This window comes from Acomys russatus, chromosome 8 (assembly GCF_903995435.1).
Source record: "Acomys russatus chromosome 8, mAcoRus1.1, whole genome shotgun sequence".
NCBI classification, from domain to species: Eukaryota; Metazoa; Chordata; class Mammalia; order Rodentia; family Muridae; genus Acomys; species Acomys russatus.
Genome location: NC_067144.1, coordinates 38,474,917 through 38,495,562, shown reverse-complemented (window position 1 = coordinate 38,495,562; position 20,646 = coordinate 38,474,917). Strand labels below are relative to the sequence as shown.

General features: G+C 39.9%; 1 protein-coding gene and 1 long non-coding RNA gene across 2 annotated transcripts in view; both read right to left on the bottom strand.

The window, feature by feature from the left end:
- Abi3bp (ABI family member 3 binding protein) overlaps positions 1-20,646 on the bottom strand; it is a 205,739-nt gene that overhangs the window by 60,316 nt on the left and 124,777 nt on the right.
- Positions 47-6,147, bottom strand: LOC127192758 (uncharacterized). The gene is made up of 3 exons (XR_007831071.1): positions 5,519-6,147; positions 4,572-4,655; positions 47-129 (listed from the first exon to the last, which is right to left on the bottom strand). It is a non-coding gene; the product is annotated as an uncharacterized LOC127192758 (long non-coding RNA).

The window sequence follows — 20,646 nt, the reverse complement described above, 5'->3', positions numbered from 1 at the left end:
TATGGGGAGACAGACCAGGCTTGCCCAGAAAAACTCCCAGTTTACCAGGTTTTGTCTGAGGTGCTTGAGGGCTCAATGTGGCTTTAGGTCTGGGTCGCGGATGGTGTGTTCTTTGTGATATTTTGCTAGCTGAAGAAAGAGAAGCCTTGTGTTATTTTCCTTCTTATGGTCTTGGATACTGAAAAGAGACCCTTCAGTAGCTCCCAGATTTCATAAACATGCAGGAGATCATTCTTTTAGTGGATTTTTCAGTTTTTTAAAGAAACATGTCTTTCTGTCATTGATGGTAGTTAGGAGTAAATGCCTGTTCACAGTTGAGTTGCTCATTCAATGCAAGAAGACTCAGACTCATTTGGAGAAAGTCATAAACCCTTACTTTGGAGAAAATGTCTGAAAGGAAGAATCATTTAATGATGGTTTGGGGAGATTTGGTCATACTAATGTAGAGGCCTATAATTTAACATTTCAATTGGGTCATCTCCAATATGTCAAATTTATAGTAAAATATATCATTACTTAACTTATTACTTATATGCACCATTATATACATTTCATTACTTAAATAATATCACTAAAGAAACAGACATACTGTACAATAACTAATAGGTCTACAAACACAGATGCACCAAGGAACATAAGAGTAGCTTCTCTTGATGGACAGTCATTCTACGGTGGTTAAAGCTCAGCTGTAATACAGAACACTGTTCTGTGATGCACATGACAACATGGCACTTTCAAATGTCACATGTGGCTGTTAATGTCTGAGGTAAGTTCATGCTTAGCTCTCAGAAACACAACAGGAAGGATGTCTTTAAGATGCTTTGAACTCTGTAGCAGATGGCAAAAGATGATGGGTACTTTGTCAGAAAGGAGGAAAAGCCAGCTCACGGGGATGTAGACTTAGTGGATTATACAATGACCAATAGAAGCACTTAGCAAGTAGGGTTGTGACCTAGTGTTGTCCGAGGGGACTCAGTTCTAAAAGCAACAGGTGTTTAAAGGTCTGTAACAGGTACAAGGCCTCTAACAGGTTCAATATCTATAATAGGAACTGAATTGACAAATAGGAGCTTCTTAAAAACATGTGGAAACAGACACATTTACTTCAAAATGAGTCTGCTAACACAGCATTGCATCTTAAGTATGTATGTGAATATATATAATGTTTAAAGGTGTAACTGAGGGATCATAAGGTCAGGGCTCTCCAATTTGTCAGATGTCCTTATTAGAAGAAGAGACAGTAGGCATGCGTGTGTACACAGACAAAAGGCCATGTGAGAATATAGCACGGCAGCCTTTTATGCACTAATGAGAGGCCTTGGGAGAACCTGACCTAGAAGAACTTTGGTCTTTGAGTTGTATCTTCCAGAGCAGTAATAATAAATCACTGTTAAGAAGTCAGTATGTAACATTATGCAACAGCTGTCCGAAACTCAAAGCAAATGCCAATTTTCCTGTCCAGACTAGCCAAACTGCAGCTAACACTGCTCTCCCAGACAGGCGTCATCTTTGCCCCAGTTTTGTAATGTGAAGGAAGGCCATTCCTGACTCTAACCTGGAAAACATCAGGAGATTCTTACCCATGTCCTTACATGTGCTTCTAATGTTTTGTGAGAAGTATACAGAAAGCTAACTTGTGTTTTTGAACACTTAAAAAGAAAATAGAGACCAGGCTCATGAAAGATGCCTGTAGGCAATGTTCTGAAGTTAAGAAATACACAAGCAGCCATTCGAAAAATAACTTCTCATGATTTCATTGGCCTCCAAACTGAGAAGTAAAACATTTTCCTACAACTCTCAGTTAAAGTGAAGATTAGATGCATGTCTTCCAGTTGTAAAGGTCTTGCCAGCCTTTAGCATGGAGCAGCCTCTTGGAAGTCCCCTCTCTAGGGGGAACCTATAATGGTGTGATATTTGCCACTTTTCATGGCTCCCAGGCTATTTGAACCAAGGACCTTTTGTTTATCTAAGAGACCCAGTATATCTAGACTTGGGTAGCTTTGAGATTGTGTTCTTTCAGACATTTTTGGAAATTAATAAGAGCTAAGCTTGAGTTATTTTAAAGTTCATTACATTACAATTTAATTACAATTAAAGTTCAGCACATTACAATTAAGAAAATCTTTAGATATTTCAAAGATTGGTGAATTTTCTTGAGTTACAGGCAGTGTGGGAAAGCTGTACTTCATACCATGTTATTCTGTCTTTTGTTATTGATTGTACTTTGGGGGAAACTATCAATATACCAATCAAAATTATTCATTCAGAAAGTCAATATTAGTATTTTCACAAGACTAGTATTTTCAAAAATGTCTCCTAGAATTATATGACTGCAATAAAATTGCTGGGAATCATTTAAATTATGGTATATATAGAAAGAACTCCAATTCATATTAAGGATGGAGCTTACTAGTTAAAGATATTAACCTGATGATACACTATTTAAACAACTAAATCACACTGATAATTTGCTATTCAACCTACTAAATCTCATTGAGCACATAGTATTAACAGGCAGAAGAAACTTCCCTGCTGTAGCTTGGCTTGCATAAATCAGAGATTCACGTCAGGATACGTGAAACTGGTCTTAATACCTCCCCCCCCAAATTGGTTACACTAAAATGATAAAGCAACATGTAAACAGCTTAAAATGAGTTATGAGGCTGACCATCCCATAAGCTAGACACACACCAGGGCTTGCTATGCATCTAACAAACAAGAGGCGAGTACTTCTAAGGCTGTTCACTTCGAATAAAATAAAGAATGTAATTGGGTGGCAACATGCGATGACTATGACAATGAACAGAGAAAGCATTGGTAGAGAGTCAGGAACATCATTACCTATTGTGGTCACTGGATCCTCTCTTAAAAGGGTAACTGGCTCAAAGACTTGAGTAGCAACTAGCCAAAAATAACAAAAACAATATAAGTGGTTTTTACCACTCCAAACATTAAAACTTATAAAACCTACAATATCCATTGGAAAAGAATTCTAGCAGGATAGAAACATGTCTGAACCACTAAGCCATGTGGTCAACTCTCTAAAAAGAGAATATGGTATCTTTGCTCTTAGAAGCCAACCCATCTCTTACAAGGGGAACTTTGTAGGTACTGGCCTACAAAGTTTATGCCAAGCGCCTTCAGGTTGCCTTCATTCTCTGGTGTTTGAGTCTATTTAATGTACCAGGGAGATAGGTGTGATTTGTATATTAGTGTCCTCTGAATCCTAGTCTCCAAATGCTGTTTGAAGGCAGTGGTACCTCTGGATGTGGGATCTAGTGAGAAGGTCTCAGGTTATTGACAGCATAAGATATGCTTGCACAGCCATGTGGTAGGTTCTGTGTGACCCTTTAAGCTCTCCAGAGCTCTATTTTTATAGAATAAAAAGCCCTTGGCTAATCTAGTCCTCTATGCTCCTGGTTTGAAATTTCCTAATTTTCTAGTTTTATACTTTCTGTATCTTGTACGTGCATCCACCATAGCACCACACCATGAGGTGCTACAGGCAGGGCGTAGCCTTTACCACAGAGCCTTGATGTGCCCCTGAAATATAAGCATTCAAGTATTTGTACTAGATAAACCTCTCCTTTCTAAGTAGTCTGTACTAGTCATTTTGTTATAGTGACCAGAGCTGACTGATAACTAGACCAAATCCAACTCACCGAGAAGATCCTAATTTGACTGTTTAAGAGAACAATACAAGGGGCAGCTAGCCACTCTGTCTGTGGCATAGCAAGGCAGCCTTGTCCAACACCCAAAGACAGTTTGGCCACAAATCAATTCTCTGATGTACTCTAAGCTCCTTAGTTTGTTTACAACTGTTCAATGTGTTCTATAGACCATTAGCTGAAGGAGTCTCATTAAAATCATTTAGGTCTTATACGCCTTACCTTTTTCATAAGAGGGTGCTTCCTTTCAATGGCTCTCGCCCTTCTGAACCTCCCTATTATCTCCCCTCAAGGATATCATCCCTGTAGAAATTACTTTTACATTTATAAATGGTTGGTGGAAACAAGATGGGGGAGGAGGGGGAGGAGGAAGAAGAAGAAGGAAGAAGGAAGGAAGGAAGAAGGAGAAGGAGAAGAAGAAGGAGGAGGAGGAGGAGGAGGAGGAGGAGGAGGAGAAGAAGAAGAAGAAGAAGAAGAAGAAGAAGAAGAAGAAGAAGAAGAAGAAGAAGAAGAAGAAGAAGAAGAAGAAGAAGAAGACCGTGCTGCTGCATGGGCCATATGCTCTACAAAGCCTGAAGCATCTACTCTCTTTCACCATATAGAGAGCACTTACTACTGTCTGACCTGGTGCCTGCTATGATTCACAGGACTTGACAGTAACTGCTATATCATTCTGTACGAGTACAAACATATACTTGTTCTTCTGTTTACTATGAACACTTCATAATGAGTAGCCTTGCCAGAAAACAACCACTGGAGAAAAAACCTCCCAGCACACAGAGCATAAGAACTCATCTTCCTTTGTCCCTTATCTGAGCTGTTGACACCAGTTGCCATGGTATTTTCTGGAGGACATGCTTGGATGGGCTGCCAGAATTCTTAACCCAGGCCCTACACATTTACCCAGTTCTGTCTGAGGTGCTGCAGGACTCCTTGTGGTTTTAGGTTTGGGATGTGCATGGCCTGGTTGGTGAGGCAGTTTGGGAGCTGAAGGAAGAAAATCTCAGGTTAATACAGTATTTTGGATTTTAGAAACAGTGATCAAGAATACACTTATTATAGTTTCTTGAGTTTCAAGAAATTTCTTGTCCAAGATTTGGAATATCTGTCTCTGTTTTTATATTGTGCTTTCTTGTGTCACTTGTGATTTTTTGAGAAACAAAATTCATGAACATATAAAAACGTATTTATCAAGAATATTTATAGCTTCTCATAAAGATTCCTGAGTGGAGAAATTCTCCAACACGTCGCAGAGTTAGAGTGTGATCAGGTGGGTGTGGGTAGTTCCATGCTAATGATAGTCCTAATAACTGCAATTGATTGGCCTTGAATACATTTTCTATCTTCATGCTCATGAAAGCAAACTTTCATCATTCCCTAAAATGGTAAAAACCAAAATAAAACCATGCAGATGGTGAAAGTGCAGACATTTAGAGCTTCAAAAACCAAAACAAACAAACAAACAAACAAACAAAAAACCAAACAAATCCCAACCTATCACATCATAAGAGCTACACAAATTAAACTCAGCCTAGATGATACGTAGGTTCCCTTGTAGACATGGACAGAGATGGACACCCCATAACAAAAATGTGGATGTGATAAACAGGATATACACAGAAACAGGGATAGGAAACATATAAGATGTGATAGTAAGTCTATACACATCTATGGATATTACACATTTTTTTCAATACGTTGGCTCTCATAAAAACAGGACATCCTTTTAACACTCAAACATAGTGAGCAGTTGAATGGATAGAAGCCACAGAAGCTTTGTGAAACAGTGGTTATGAAGATGATAAAATGGGTACGGAATGCAGATGTGGAAGAACATGATAAGGCATTACCTAATGTTGTCCCTGGAGCCTCAGTTCTAATAACTGGTTCAAGGCTTGTAGCAGGAACTGATCAAAAGAATAAAGGAAACCAGAGATTTTATGAATGCACAGAACATTAGAACATTCACCTTAGCAGTAAAAACAAGTTTTCCCAGGCTCCAACATTAATTTTAATGTTCTTAGCTCTGGAGAAAATGAATATATATAGCCTTCAAATACTTTTCCACAGAACCACTATATATGCATTTGATTCAGAGATTAATCACAGCCTTCTTAGTTGAGTGAACACTCCTTCTAGAACTCTAGGATCCATTTTTAAGTAACACGAGAACCTGTACAGATAATCTGACTCATCATCAGAAAAAGGTGGGAAGACACCCAGAACTTCCATAAAAGGCAAAATCAAACACTCCATCCACCATTAAATAGTGATGGATGCCAGATGTAATGTGCAGTTCAGACATTTAAACATAAACATAACAGTTTATCGACTCTATGGTGATCCCTAGTGATTTGTTAATACTTTGTATCACTACAGATAAAAAGGTTGTATTTATATCCTTCCTTGAGTATGTGCTAGATGTGTGACTTGCTAGTGCCAGAGAGAAACAGGAATACAGGGTGAGAAGGAAGGAAAGGAAAAAGTTAGGAAGCTTTGAGGTCACACTATACTTAGTGTGCGATGGATGTTCATAGGAATAAGGAAGCTGAAACCACACCCATTAAGAGGTGAAGTCCTTATATCCTCCCTACCTACTTTCCCAGAAGATTCCATACGCTTCACTCAATGTTTGGCTGTGAATCTTAACATCTGTTTCAATCCACTGCTGGTTGGAGCCTCTCAGAGGACAGCTATGCTAGACTCCTATCTGCAAGCATAGAAGAGCATCATTAATAGTGACAGGGTTTGGCTCTCTCCCATGGGGGTGGGTCTCAGGTTGGGCCAGGCATTGGTTGGACATTCCCTCGATCTCTGCTCTATCTTTATCCCTGCACATCCTGTAGGCAGAGTAAAATTGGGGTTGAAGTTTTGTGGGTTGGTTTGGTGTTCTCCTTCCTCAACTAGGACTTCTGTCTAGTTAGAGTGTATCTTTTTCAGTCTCTATGACCCTATTACTAGGAGTCTCAGCTAGAGTTACCCCTATGTCCTCCCAGAAACCTACCTTATCTTATGTCTCCAGCTTGTTAGAGAGATACCCCTGCCCACCATTTCTCATCTCTTTGCAGACCCTTTGTCCTCCTGCCTGGCCTGCCTCTGCAGGTCTGACCTCCCCTCTCATTTCTCTCTGTGCTCTGTCTCCTACCTTGTTCCTTCTCTTCAACTGCTTCCACTGTCTATTCTATTTCCTCCTCTGGGTGAGATTTAAACATCCTCCCTTAGGTCTTCCTTGTTTGGGACCTCTTCTTTGGGTCTGTGAATTATAGTATGTTTATCCTGTACTATACAGCTAAAATCTGCTTATAAGTAAGTATATACCATGTGTTTCTTTCTGGGTCTGAGTTACCTTACTCAGGGTGATACTTTCTAGTTCCACCCATTTGGCTACAAATTTCATCATGTTCTTGCTTTTAATAGCTGAGTAGTATTGAGCTCCACAAGAAGACCAGCAGAGCCAACCAGGGCCCAGAGAAGCTTGATGAAACTGAAGCCCTAACCAAGGACCACACATGGATTAGATCTAGGCCCCCTACCCAGATGTAGCCAATGGGTAGCTCAGGCTTCCTGTGGGTACTCTAGTGACTGAAGCAGGGGCTTTCTCTGATACGGATTTTGTTGCCTGCTTTTTGATCACTTCCCCCTTGCCAGGCCACAGGGGAAGAGGATGTGCTCGTTCCTGATGTAAATTTTATGTGCTGGTGTGGGTTGGTAGGGTTGGGGGTGGTTCCCTTTTCTGAGGAGTAGGGGAGGAAGAATGAAGAGTGAGAAAGGATGGGAGTGGGAGGAGAGAAGGGAGGGGGCTACTATTGGGATATAAAGTGAATAAAAAAGAAAAAAAAGAGGTGAAGTCCTTAGAGAACACTGTTACTTAACAAGATGAAGAACTAGTAGTTTTTATCATCTTTGGGTTTGGTTGTCTTTGTTTCCAGTGAACAGAAAGAGAAGGGTTTTGTGCAGAAGTGAGAACCATTAAGTCCCATAGGTTCAAATAGATGATCTCAGTTCCCCAGTTCCTTTAATTCATTCTGTGAGCCCATCTGACAGATCTGACAGAGAGCATCAGTACGTTATCCTCTGTCGGGGAAGTCTTTTGACATGTTCTCAATGTGTTAGCCTTGTTCCTCCATTCTTCAAACCTATAAATCCTGTGCAAATTTCTTACTAACTACCTTGGGTGTTTTCTTATATAAATTTTCACAAAGTTCCTATATGTATCATTTGTGTTATAGTGATATTTATTTCACACTTGCATCAACAACCCTGGCTTACATTACTTTCTGTTTCTGCAGGAACAACTTTAACTGGTAGATGAAACAAACCTCCTGCAACAGAGCCATGCACTGATGATGCTCAGGAGAGTGAGTTGAGAGCTTAATGAAGATGTGAGCAGATAATTTTTTGATCAATACTGTACTAAGCAGTATCATATTTAGGATGTGAATATAATCAGAGTAAGAAACATAAATAAAGTGGTCACTGAGAGACAATACTCTAAAAAGGGAAGCAAAGGGTCATAGCCATATGATGCTCTCCTGAAAACCAGGTGGTTTTATCCTAAAGAGATGTATAGGATAGCCTCTAACAGAGAACAAATCACAAAGCATATATTTACCCAATACTGTCTGAGGTACTTCTGGATGGGGCGTGGTTTTAGGTTTGGGACGGGGACGGCGGACTTTTTTTGTTGTTGTTGAAGCTGATGAAGAGAATTTAGAATTAACATAGTGTTGATGAGTGCATACGCTATGCCTAGGTTGATGTATCCTGAGTTTTTAAAAAAGCCTTTAATAGTCTGATCTAGGAAATCACTAGGATGTAGGAAGTCACTAGGGCTTGAAATTTTTGCTCTAGTATATTGCAGATCTCTTTAATAATTGAAATTTAATAATTGAGACAAAAATAATGGGTATAATTACATTTAAGAAATGTAAGTTAGGAGTGATTCCTATTTTCTTGAACATGTCTCTAACCCCAAATTGGTTATAAAGCCACATTCAACTTTAGTGTTGTGGACTCTGAATCAACTCCACAGTGATGCCTTTAGTTTAACATGACTCTGCCTGGGGGATGCACTGGGTGGTTTACTAGAGTGTTTTGAAAACCACTGAAACATCAGCAGAGCAAAAAAGACAGCTGCACAGATCTTGAAATATAGAAATCAAACTTCTCAGAGAAGTTTCACTGCACCATCACTGATGCTGCATGAGAGTCCTACAGGAGGACCTAGTCAAAGACACTCACTGATGTGAAAGTTTCAAGGCAGGGCATGGATCAGATAGCCATCTTGAATTAAGTCAAGGTACCTTTCTGTTAAAAAAATAAGGAACTTTTCAACACTTTGAGACGAGTCCTGTAAGAGCATGACACCAGGAGATGTCGCCATCATCTACTCAACAAAGCTCAACAGTGAAAGAAAAAGTTACCTAAAGATGGCTCAGGAGCGATGGGTCCCAAGTCGGCTGTGAGAAAGAACCAAAAGCAATTTAAAGCAAGGAAATGTTAAACCCAGCAGAAAATCCATCACATTCTCCCAAATGTAAACTTTACCAGATTAGCATCAGTTCTATAGTCAATAACAACAAATACCAAAAACTTTAGTGTTTCTCCATAGTAGTTCACAGATATTTGTACAGCCTGGCTCTAACCTTAGTGTTTATACATAGTTAATGACAACTTTGCCTATTTATATACAGAATTAGCTATAAGTTTTGATTGTTTTTATATTAGCAAATAATGTGATAGAAACTCTGCTTAGAAGTATATTATGCATGTAATAACATTATTTTTTTTAACAATTATGAGATATTAATGTAAAAGCATAACTTATAAGACCATATATTAGAAAACAAATCCAAGAGTAATGCTAAATATGATTGTTGACAGAGACAATGCAGAATAACCAAAAGAGACAATGCTTGATTTTGCTACGAGTTCACTTTGAGAAAAGATGAAGACCAATGTTTGAGGAAAAGCAAAAAAGAGCTAGACATGGAGGGTCAGTAGTCTATGGAACTTGTGACTATATCTCTTCATTATCAAGACAGAAAAGACCTGACTCTGAAGGGTAGGTGGACACGCCGAGATGCTTCGAGCAATCACAGAAGTTGGGCATCTGTGATCTTCTTTGTGGGCTTTCCAAAAATAGCATCATTGTTCAACTGAGCAAATATCACCCTTCTCAATCAGGCCACTCTCCTAGGTCCTAGCTTTCTATCGTCACCACACCACCTCCCTCTCTATAGGACTCAGGCCCATTCTTGCTGGCAAGTCTATAGGACTAAAAGATTGCAGTCTACATTACATGTAGTAGCCCCTATATACATTTTTATTGAAGAATTAATTATGTGCCCAACAGCTGGTAAGACAGTGGCCATCTGCTCTTCCTACTCTTTATTTTTATTTATGATATCTGAGCAAGAGTTGCTTCTTTGCTCAGCTAAGTCACTCCTTACCTCTCATAGCCCATAAGGCTAAAGCGGCGCTTAATAAAATGTGTAATTCTTGAATCAAATATGCTAAATAGATACTTTTCTAATTTATAATCAAAGAGCAAATTATAATTAAATGTCAGAGGGAAGAAAAAAAGATGTACAATTTTCAAGTATCAAGGAATTCCTCAGGAAAGCAGAGTGAGAAAGTCATGGGGATTGGCGGAACACCATGCTAGTGGCAGCTGTTTCTGTGGTTTTAGCCTTCACCTGTAATGGCAAGTGTAACTACCACATTGGCCATATCCACCGAAGAGCTACATGAGCCAAGTGCCACATTTACCTGGTTTAGTCTGCAGTATCTTTGGGCTTGGGGTGGTTTTATGTTTGGGACGTGGGCGGTGAGTTCTTGGCCGTGGTGGTTTTGGAGCTGGAGAAAGCAAAGTGGTTATTGTGGCTGTGTGACTTCAGAACTAAGAAGGGCAAACACATGAAGGTAAGGTTCCTGAAACCTCAGGCTCTCTTGAGTCTAGAGAAAAAAAATTTGTCCCTTCGGTTTGGAGTTATTTCTTAGTAATATGTGTGTAAAACAGTTTTGGTCTGCTGACAGTTTTGGAGACATAACATATGACATTGCCTTTGTTATTCTGAAGCCTTTGTTGCTAGTTTCTAGCATCGAAGAGGATCCAGATGCAAAGGGAGTCAGCTACACAGTATGTCAGTATCACATCAGAGAGGCCTGGCCTAACCTGATTTAGAATAATTGTCCTTAGAAAGGCTCAGGTTAGGGATCAAACCCATTACAATTAGTATTTATACATATTTGTTACACTTCCTAAAAATCACTTGCAGACAAGGAAAGTCTTTCATATCTTCAAAATAAAAAGAACTCAAGAATCAGAGCTTAAGGGGTAGGCATTCTGAAGTGGATCTGAAATTTATCTTTAATGGAGACTACTACCGAGGACTGAGTAAACTCATGGGCTCTGTGAAGCATTTGCAAAGCAAGATAACACGAGGGCATATCTCCAGGTCCTGCATAGAGTGGGTGGGGTCTCCAGGAGCGTCAGAGAGACATATAACTAGTAGTATGCTTTTAGTATGCTTGGCATATTTAAAATGTGAAATAAAATTAATGGTAGGAAATTTTCATCAAAGAAAAATCCCCCCTGACCCAGATAGAAATGGGTCAGACAGTGAGCAGAGAATGCATGTAAAGACTAAAAGGTCATTACCTAATGTTGTCACTGGTGCCTCAGTTCTCAGAATTACAGGTTCAATGTCTGTGGCGGAAACTGACCAAAAGCAATACATAACAGAAATTAAGAAATGTATAAAGTGGTTTATCTCAAAGGTAAAGTATTTTAAGCCTGTTACTTTTTCTTAAGGGGATAAGAGATAGTCTATTCTGTAAATAGATTTTGAGCGACCATGGGCCAGAAACACAGATTTAGATGATCTCAAATGCCACATTTCAATGTGAAAACAGTTTCATGAAGTTTTCATAGTTTCATAGAACAAAGAAAGTCATAAGTCAAGGCAAATTTAAAAGACATGGGTGGGTACATTAGAGAGGTCAGCATAGCAAGATGGAGGAAGCTTTTTCTACAGGCCTGAAATGCTACCTGATGACATTCTTCATTTTGGGATTGTTAGAAGCTAGTTGCATACTATGTTAGAAGACACCAAAAGATTTCTAGCTATTAAGTGACAAGATGTTGCTTCCGACACAGAGGTGGGCAGGGAATGTCTGACTGCTATGCGTAAAAGCATTTGTGAAGTCTGAGGAAACCCTGTTCCTTCCGGAACTGCACAGATTGTATGAGCACTTACTTATATTGCAAGGCGGTCCACACCACTCTCACTCAAAATAGCTATGAAGTTACTGAGAAGTATGTTCCTATGTTTGACTGTCTGAGTCTGCCTATACTGGCACTCGGGTTCTATAGTGGTGTGATGTGTTACACTAACTTATTCTGCGAACAGAGATGGAGGCTTCTGTTGTATACCAAACACATTCATTCACTACCATTATGTGTTGGCTGTTAGAAGAATAGGAAAGGTATTGTCAACTGTCTTGTCTTCTGAAGACCTGTACAGATGCAAATGCCTGCCTTCTCTTTGTAGCATCTGTGGTGCTTATTATGTTTCTGTATTTATTTATCTCAAATGGAAGATTTGCATGGAACTATCCAATGTATGAATAGATATGGCGGACTGGGGGCACTGCTTGGTAGCAGGTCGCTTGTGTAGCATGAGTGAAGCTCTAGCTTCCACTCCCAGACGTTCCCCCATCTGAAAGAATAAAGGGAATTCAGGTTAAGATGGAAATAATTCAACTTTTTAATCTCAGGATATGTGATTTCTATAAATGAAATAACTCCTCATAGACAGTGAATTACAACTCTGGTTTTACATTAGCATCTCCTTGTACTTTTCTTCTCATTAAATCTAGAAGAGTTCATGTAAGCTTCTAATTTCTCACAATCTAAAGTCCTCTAATCGTCAGTATAGAGACTGACTTTCGCTGATCAGGGAGGCGCAGCATGCAGCTGGACTAAAACGAGTCAGGGATTAGCGTCCAAGCTGATGACACACAGAGACGATGGAGGAAGCTGGGACAAGATGATGAAGACATTGTTAGGACTTTGCACAAAAGGAATTTCTCAACAGAAAGGTCCACTCGCATTTGAAGCTTGTGGAATCAAGGAAGAAAGGACCATTTATCAGAACTGATGGTCCGCCATCACAAATTCCACACTGCTCCTTGTTCTCACAAGTAAGTAGACACTTCAGAAAGTTCCTGCTTTGAAAGATGGATGGATAGAGCCCTCTGGCTTTGGGCAGTATTGAGTGCTGCAAGCATTCTGCTTGACTCTGAAGGTCAAAGGAAGCGTAATGAATGGCCAGGTGCTACTAGCTGAGCAGACGTGAGGATGCCTAGCATCATGTTAAAATGACCTCTAATAAAAATAGCAAATATTTTTTAGAAACAAACATTTTAAAAGTTTGAGTGGTGATTAAACTGAACATAGAGATGACGAGAGAGAGGGGAGGAGAAATCTCAAGGACACGCGAGTTGAGCAGGCCTTTGTTACCTATGGCTAGGGAAGGGGCTTCCGTTCCAAATGTAACCGGATCATAAGCTGCATCATCAAACAGAAGAAATCGATGAAATGAAACAACCTCATATACTCATAGTATTTAACTCAGAGATACAGAGCACAGGCTATTCTAGGCTGATGTAGAATACTTTTTAAAAATATATATTTTATTAATTTATTCTTATTACATCTCAATTGTTATCCCACCCCTTCCATCCTTCCATTCCTCCCTCCCTCCCATTTCCCCTTATTCCCCTCCCCTATGACTGTGACTGAGGGGGACCTCCTCCCCCTGTATATGCTCATAGGGTATCAAATCTATTCTTGGTAGCCTGCTATCCTTCCTCTGAGTGCCACCAGGCCTCCCCACCCAGGGCACAAGGTCAAATATGGGGCACCAGAGTTCGTCAGGCTGCTTTCTTGATGGGCCTGTTTATAATGAGAAAACCTCTTAGTAAATGAGAGTTTTATATTAATTGGACTCTTAGGAGAAATTTTCAGCTATAAAAAGAAATTTTAAAACTACATATAAGCTCTTTTATGTAATGTGGTAGAAAGCCATCCAGTTGCTAATTACCACTTAAAATCCAGGTATCTCAGAGAAAACCAATCCCTTATGTGGCAAGTCTTTCTTCAATTGTTCCTGTTAAGGATGAACACATGTCCTCTCTTGCATGTGCTATCTAAAAACAGCTAGCAAAATCACTTTAAGTTGCCCTAGGTACAGGAAGGTCTAACTTCTATTATAAACCCAGAAAGGCCTAAGCTTTTATAAAACATGGGCCTTATAAGAATATCAGGTATAACATGCTCTTGTTTCCCACATCTTGTGTGAATGTTTTCAGAAAATAAAGGACAAAACAATGATGCTCTGTCCTATAATCAGTCTAATATATAAAACCTTTCCATGGCATTCCCAGTGATAAAAGTGTGTTAAGATAGGACAATGGGGATTATGTTTACCGGCTTTAGTTGGTGCCATGTCAGGTGTAGCTTTGGGTTTAGGAAGCAATTGCTTTGGTGGTTTTAAATCTGAAGAAAAAAAGGTACTGCAATTAGCATCACAGGCTGTGTGAGTGTGAAAAATCAATGTTACTTGTATACTCTTTTCCCATTTACATGCTAAGGCATTGGAAGTGTTAATTACCAGGCTGGATTTGGGGTACCTCTGGCCTGGGTGTGGCTTTAGGTCTCTGGGGTAGCTTGGGAGCTAGAAGAAAAGGTATTAATAAAATTAGTGTAATAGTCATGGTTGTGACCTAAATATTAAGGATGTATAAGCTGAGAATCACTCTGTGTAGACTCCATGCAAACATAAAAATAGTTGCTAGGATAGTGGAAATGAAGCCTGCCTTAGCTCTTTATTTGTACCATTAGTTTTCCGTGGAAGAACAATCTTAAGAAAAATGCTAAAAATGTGTCTCTGAGTTCCTTCCTTCTGAAAACATATCACTTAGGAAGGACTAAGTGCGTCCATTTTACTGCATTGCTGATAGCTCTCTTTTGGTACAAAACAGTGAGATAGAGAATTTTAAAGTTGCTAAAAAAGAGACCTGGAAAATTACCCACAAACATCTGCTATTAACATAAATAATGACACATGAGTACTTATTTGGGGAATTTCTTAAAATGATCAGAGACAAACTGAATTCTGAGAAGTTACAATGAAACAATTATAATCACAGTATTACCACTAAAAATAACAACAAAAAAAAAACCACCTTGGAACTTTTTAATGTTTTCAAGTTGTGAAGGCAACCTCAAGTTCTACACTGGACCCTAGATCACAATCAGCCTATGGCATCCAAACATACTGAAAACACCCTGCAAGAGGAAATATGTGGCTTTTCAGGGTCTTACAAGCTTGATGAGTGAAGTGATAAAATTTTAGCCACGAAACTGGAAAAATGTAAACCACTCTTTTAGTCTAGAATGAGACTAGGCATCTGGGAGGAAGAACAGATGGCTCTCTGAACATTAGGACATGTGCCTGAAGGACAGAGGGTCAGCAGAGAACCGGGAAACTGTGCCCAAGACCACAGGCCTTCCCTACGGCAGTCAAGCAGATTGCACTGGGAGAACTCTCCAGCCTTCAGGTCCTTCCCACCCACGCAGGCAATGAGAGAAAGCATGGTTGATGGTGTGATGCAGTGACAGGCTTTAGTCGTGCCTGGGTTGGAGACCATGAAAAGAAAAAGTGACAAGAAAGCAAGAGAGGACGCAGAATTACCAATTGTGGGTACCAAGGTGTCCAGTGGTACAGTGGCAGGTTGCAGAGCTATGGAAGCAAAACACGAAGAACACTAATTATACCACGGGGTGACATCCTAAGGAACATGACATTGTGCCTTAAGACAGAAGCTGTATACAGTGTGGGTTTTTTTTTTTTTTTCTGGAATATAATTTTCCTTTTCCTCTTCTCCCATTTACTGCCTCTGGCTTAACCATATCTCAGCTGCTCTGGATATGAATCAGCTGCAAGACTCCAGGGATATTCTTGCCTTAATAACTCACTTAGTGGGCCAGCTCTTCGCAGTGTACACTTTACTAATCACAAATGAAGACATGGGTGAATCATGCATAGTACGAATGCGGAGTGTGAGAATACAGATGCTCAGGATACAAATCAATGCGCTTATTTCCTGAAGTCCACCTGCTTGGAGGGACATCAACTACCAAAGCAGAGGTCACAACGTTGTATCTATGGCAACTGGAACCCTAAACATCACATTACCAGGTTTGGACTCAGGCACCTCTGGACTACGTGTGGTTTTAGGACGGGGACGGCGACCCGGTCGTTTGGCCTTTTGTGGAGCTAAAGAAAGGAAAAATTCTTGTTAGCAGAGAAAGGGTAGTGCTAGGAACTGAGATTAAATGTTACATGTAGCTTAGTCGTGTATTTAAACCTTTCGATTGAATCTGGACACACTCCGTTTTGCCACCTTCTATCATAGGTCCAGTTATACAAAATACAAAGTTTGGGCTTTTGATGCTGCTTTGCATTCTCTCTCTCTGTCTCCCTGTATCTCTCTCTGTCTCTGTCTATCTCTCTCTGTTTCCCTGTATCTCTCTGTCTCTCTCTCTGTCTCCCTGTATCTCTTTGTCTCTCTCTGTCTCCCTGTATCTCTCTCTGTCTCTGTCTATCTTTCTGTCTCCCTATATCTCTCTGTCTATCTCTCTCTGTCTTCCTGTATCTCTCTGTCTCCCTGTATCTCTCTGTCTCTCGGTCTGTCTGTCTTCCTGTCTCTTCATCTCCCTGTCCCCCCTCTCTCTCCTGTCTGTCTCCCTATATCTCTCTGTCTCTCTCTCTCTGTGTGTCTGTCTCCCCATCTCCCTCTCTCTCTGTATCCCTATCTCTCTATCTCTTTCTGCCTCCCTGTATCTCTCTGTCTCTCTGTCTCCCTGTATCTCTATCTCTCTCTGTCTCTCTGTCTGTCTCTCTCTGTCTGTCTTTGTCTCTCTCTCTCTCTCTCTCTCTGTTTGTCTGTCTCTGTCTGTCTGTCTGTCTCTGTCTCTGTCTGTCTCTCTCTCTCTGTGTCTGTCTCTCTGTCTCTGTCTGTTTCTCTCTCTCTCTCTCTCTCTCTCTCTCTCTCTCTCTCTCTTTCCTCTCTCCTCTCCTCTTCTCTTCTCTGTCTGTCTTCTCTCTCTCCTCTCTCTCTCTCTCTCTCCCTCTCTCTGTGCTCTCTCTCTTCTCTCTCTCTCCTCTCTCTCTCTCTCTCTCTCTCTCTCTCTCTCTCTCTCTCTCTCTCTCTCTCTCCTTCTTCCTTCCCTTTCTCATTTTTAGTTTTTGGTCAAAGATTTCTAAATTTCCCAAGAAATCTCCTTATTTGACATAGACATTGAAAAAAAATCTTAGAAGGGGCACACAGTTTAGAGAAGATCACCACACAGAAGCTTTGAGGCTATACAATGAGGAGGGACATGAGGAAGACTCTCAGATACACTCAGAACTAAAATGAAAATTTGGCTTAATATTCCAAAACAGAAGGTTTTTTTTTTCTCTACTTAGCATTAAAGAAATCCACATGTCAACAAAGGAACAAAAAAAAAAAAAAAAAAAAAAAAAAAAAAAAAAAAAACAAAAAAAAAAAAAACAAAACAAACAAAAAAAAAAAACAAAAGAAAAAAAACAAAAAACAAAACCCTTTTAATTTAGAAATTATTACCATGTCTTTTAAACCCAGACATATATATATACTAGAAGTATAAGATTTAAAAATTTAGGAATAATCAAGAACATGTAGACAAATGGATACTAATGTATTATTATTCTATGAAAATAAATCTGTCAATAATGACAGCATGCAATTAGGAAAAGAAGAAAGGAGTCACCAACTCAGTAATTATATGACTAACTAATGTTATTATTGACACTTTCTCATGGTTCTGAGACCACATGCAAAATTATCCAAGGGGAAATCAAGTCACAGGAAAAAACAACATAAAAATGACTGAAATGTGGGATATGCTCAATTTTTAACTTGTACTAGAGCAAATTATAGGTGGTGAACTTTTATCCACACAAGATGTAACCAACCTTTTCTAACTGAAATCAATCCCTGTGGTTTTAGACAAAACGAATAAAAATGAAGCCAGCTAAAGTTTGGAGAAAGAAATGGAAAAGGGGGGAGGGAAAATGGGCCTTTGGAGGCTACACTATCCAGGAGCATTTGTTGTGAAGGAAAATGTGGGTAATTGGCTAGGATGACAGCAGAAAGGGACTTATTTCTTTGGATGGTTTGGTTTTCCCTTTTCTTTTTTAAAGAAGAAAAAAGCTATAACAACTTTGTTATTTTTCTTTCTTTCTTTCTTTCTTTCTTTCTTTCTTTCTTTCTTTCTTCACCATCTAATGGACTATCTGGTGACACGTCAGCATTTTCAGATCTAGGATGATCATCTCGCTTTTCAAGAAAGTCTGTAAATGTTGGAGTTTTGTAAAAATAAGGGGAAAAAAACCTCCCAAAGGGAAGTACAATTATGCCTGAGGAAGCCAGAAGTCGCCACTGGAAATAAGAGGTTAGAAGCAGCTAAGAAAATTTTCCTTGAATATAATATGCCACTTCCAAGGCAGCGTGGCTTTCATGAGTGTCCCAGAGCCTCTGTTCAGCCAAGGCCAGGCACAGGGCAGATATTCTTGCAATAACAGCTGCAAAAAATATATATCTGAAGAACAATTAAGCATTTTAAAAGCAAACCAACTCTAAGGACAAAAGTTGAACACAGAAAGTAAGAAGGCCATTCCTCCCCTTTGACTCAGGAAGCAGCTTTACCCTTTGTTGACTGTGTGGACCGTCGAGGCGGCTGGAGTTCTGGGGCTGCAATGAAAGCAAGTGATGTCAACGCTGTACTGAAGGGTTCGCCTGAGGCAGAAACTAAACATTCTTTACCCCAAGGCCCGTTCTCTCCTTGATGAAGGCTTGGGCTCTTCCGGTCTAGGTTAGCGAGGCGAGCTCGCCTCATAGCCAGTGTCGAAACCTCAGCAAGAGAGTTAAGGAGTCTCATTTGTGCCACTGATCTCGGCTGTGCCTGTGGCTGTCTCAGAGCTGTTAGGAATTTCTTTCCACCTGCCACTTTGTGTCCTACAAAGCAGCCATGTTCGCCTCCAGGAAGTGAGAAGAAAGCAAGGCACCATCTCCCATGTATGCGCTCTGTTAGCTTTGAATGGTATCCAGCTTGGCTGGACCTCACGTTCTTTCACAAATGATAAGAAACTTCAGAGTAAGAAGGGTTACGAGCATTCATATGACATTCCCCATGGTAACAAGTGCATACTGCTAGTAAACAAAATCTACTTGGTTCACAAACCAGAAAGTGTCCAAGCATAGCCTCAGCCTTCACAAACTGCTTAATAAATTAAAAAAAACATCTTATGATAAGTAATAACCTCCCCAATGGTCAAATGAGAAGTGAACAAACTATTACGTTTTATGCCGATTGTGGTTTGATTACATCTATGTTTGGGAGGGAAAAACAGCAGGCTCTTTCTAGGAGCTTTTGTGTGATTCTACTCAGTAAAAAGAAATTTCTTTCAAGAAGATAAAGAGAACAAGCTGTATTTTTCAAGCATAGGAAAAATGAGAACTTTTATTTCTTATAGAAGGAAATTAATAGATTTGGCACTCGTTGGCTTTCAGTACAATGTAAACTCTTCCGTGCACACAGCTCAGATTGTACTTTGTCTAGAGAGTGTGGAGTGACTAGGGACGGGCTGACAACACAAACTCTTACATAGCACGTCAGAACTAAGTGACTTGGTTTCATTAACTCAAAAGGAAAACATAGCCATTCAGAGCCAAACGTGACACCACACTGTGGATTGACACAGGAGGGTGACAGTTCTCACTGTATGGGACAGACAAGTTAGGAGAGAGGAGGTGCCTTCACTTTTTCAGAAATGCACTGGGCTATGCATGAAAAAACAAGTAAAACACAAAGGTGTAGCTTCACTAACTAACTGAGCCACCAAGGAAAAGCATCTCACACAGAAGGCAAAACTGGGGAAATGAGCATTCAAGGGGAGCTCGAAAGGCAGGGGATCCTCCGCACTGGGAAGCTCTTGGTGGTTTACACACTCTCATGGACTCCAGCTAGAAGCAGAAACCTTCTGCGGAGCTCAACTAATGCTAAAAGTCCGTAGCTAAAGCGATGTTTTGCAGAGATCAGGCCCGTATGCTCTGTTGTCTCAGGCCACTCGAAGTCCCTTTATTATAAGGTTTGAGTGTTAACCCCTGTGAGATAGAAGGGGTGGAGGACCCTCGGTATGAGAAAGTTTAGAAGTCAAAGGAACAAAACCATGATGGCTTCCAAGTAAAAGTCCCAGCAAAACAATTTTTAAAATGTCCAATGAAGAAGTGACCATTAGAACATTTTGAAGAGTAACCACATTTTGAAGAGTAGTATCTTAAATTCATTTCCAAAAATGTGACTTATCATGTATAAATGTGTATATATATATGTGTGTGTGTGTGTGTGTGTGTGTGTGTGTGTGTGTGTGGCTTTTGATACTTTCCAACTTTATCTTGAAATTAACAGATGATGAATTTTTACTTTGCTAGCCAAAACACATAGTACTTTTCTCCATCTGCCCCTACTCAGAATGCAGCATGAATATAATAGTCACTTTCTCATTCCAAACCTCTCTGAGAATGATTTTTAAGACTCTATGCATTAGTCTCTTCCTACTACAACTGACAAGAGTTCTTTATTTAAACTGCTAGGACGTGTGATTTTTATATACTGTGCTGCTTCTCTTGGCAACCTCAGCCAGGGTCACTTACACACTTGCCCATGCCTCTGTTTCTGTGGTTCTCAAACTTTTCCTGATGCTGTGACCCTTTAATCCAATTCCTCAACCATAAAGCTATTCTTGTTGCTGCTTCATAACTGTAATGTTTCTACTGTTATGAATTGTAATGTAAACAGATATCTGATATTTATACTGGTCTT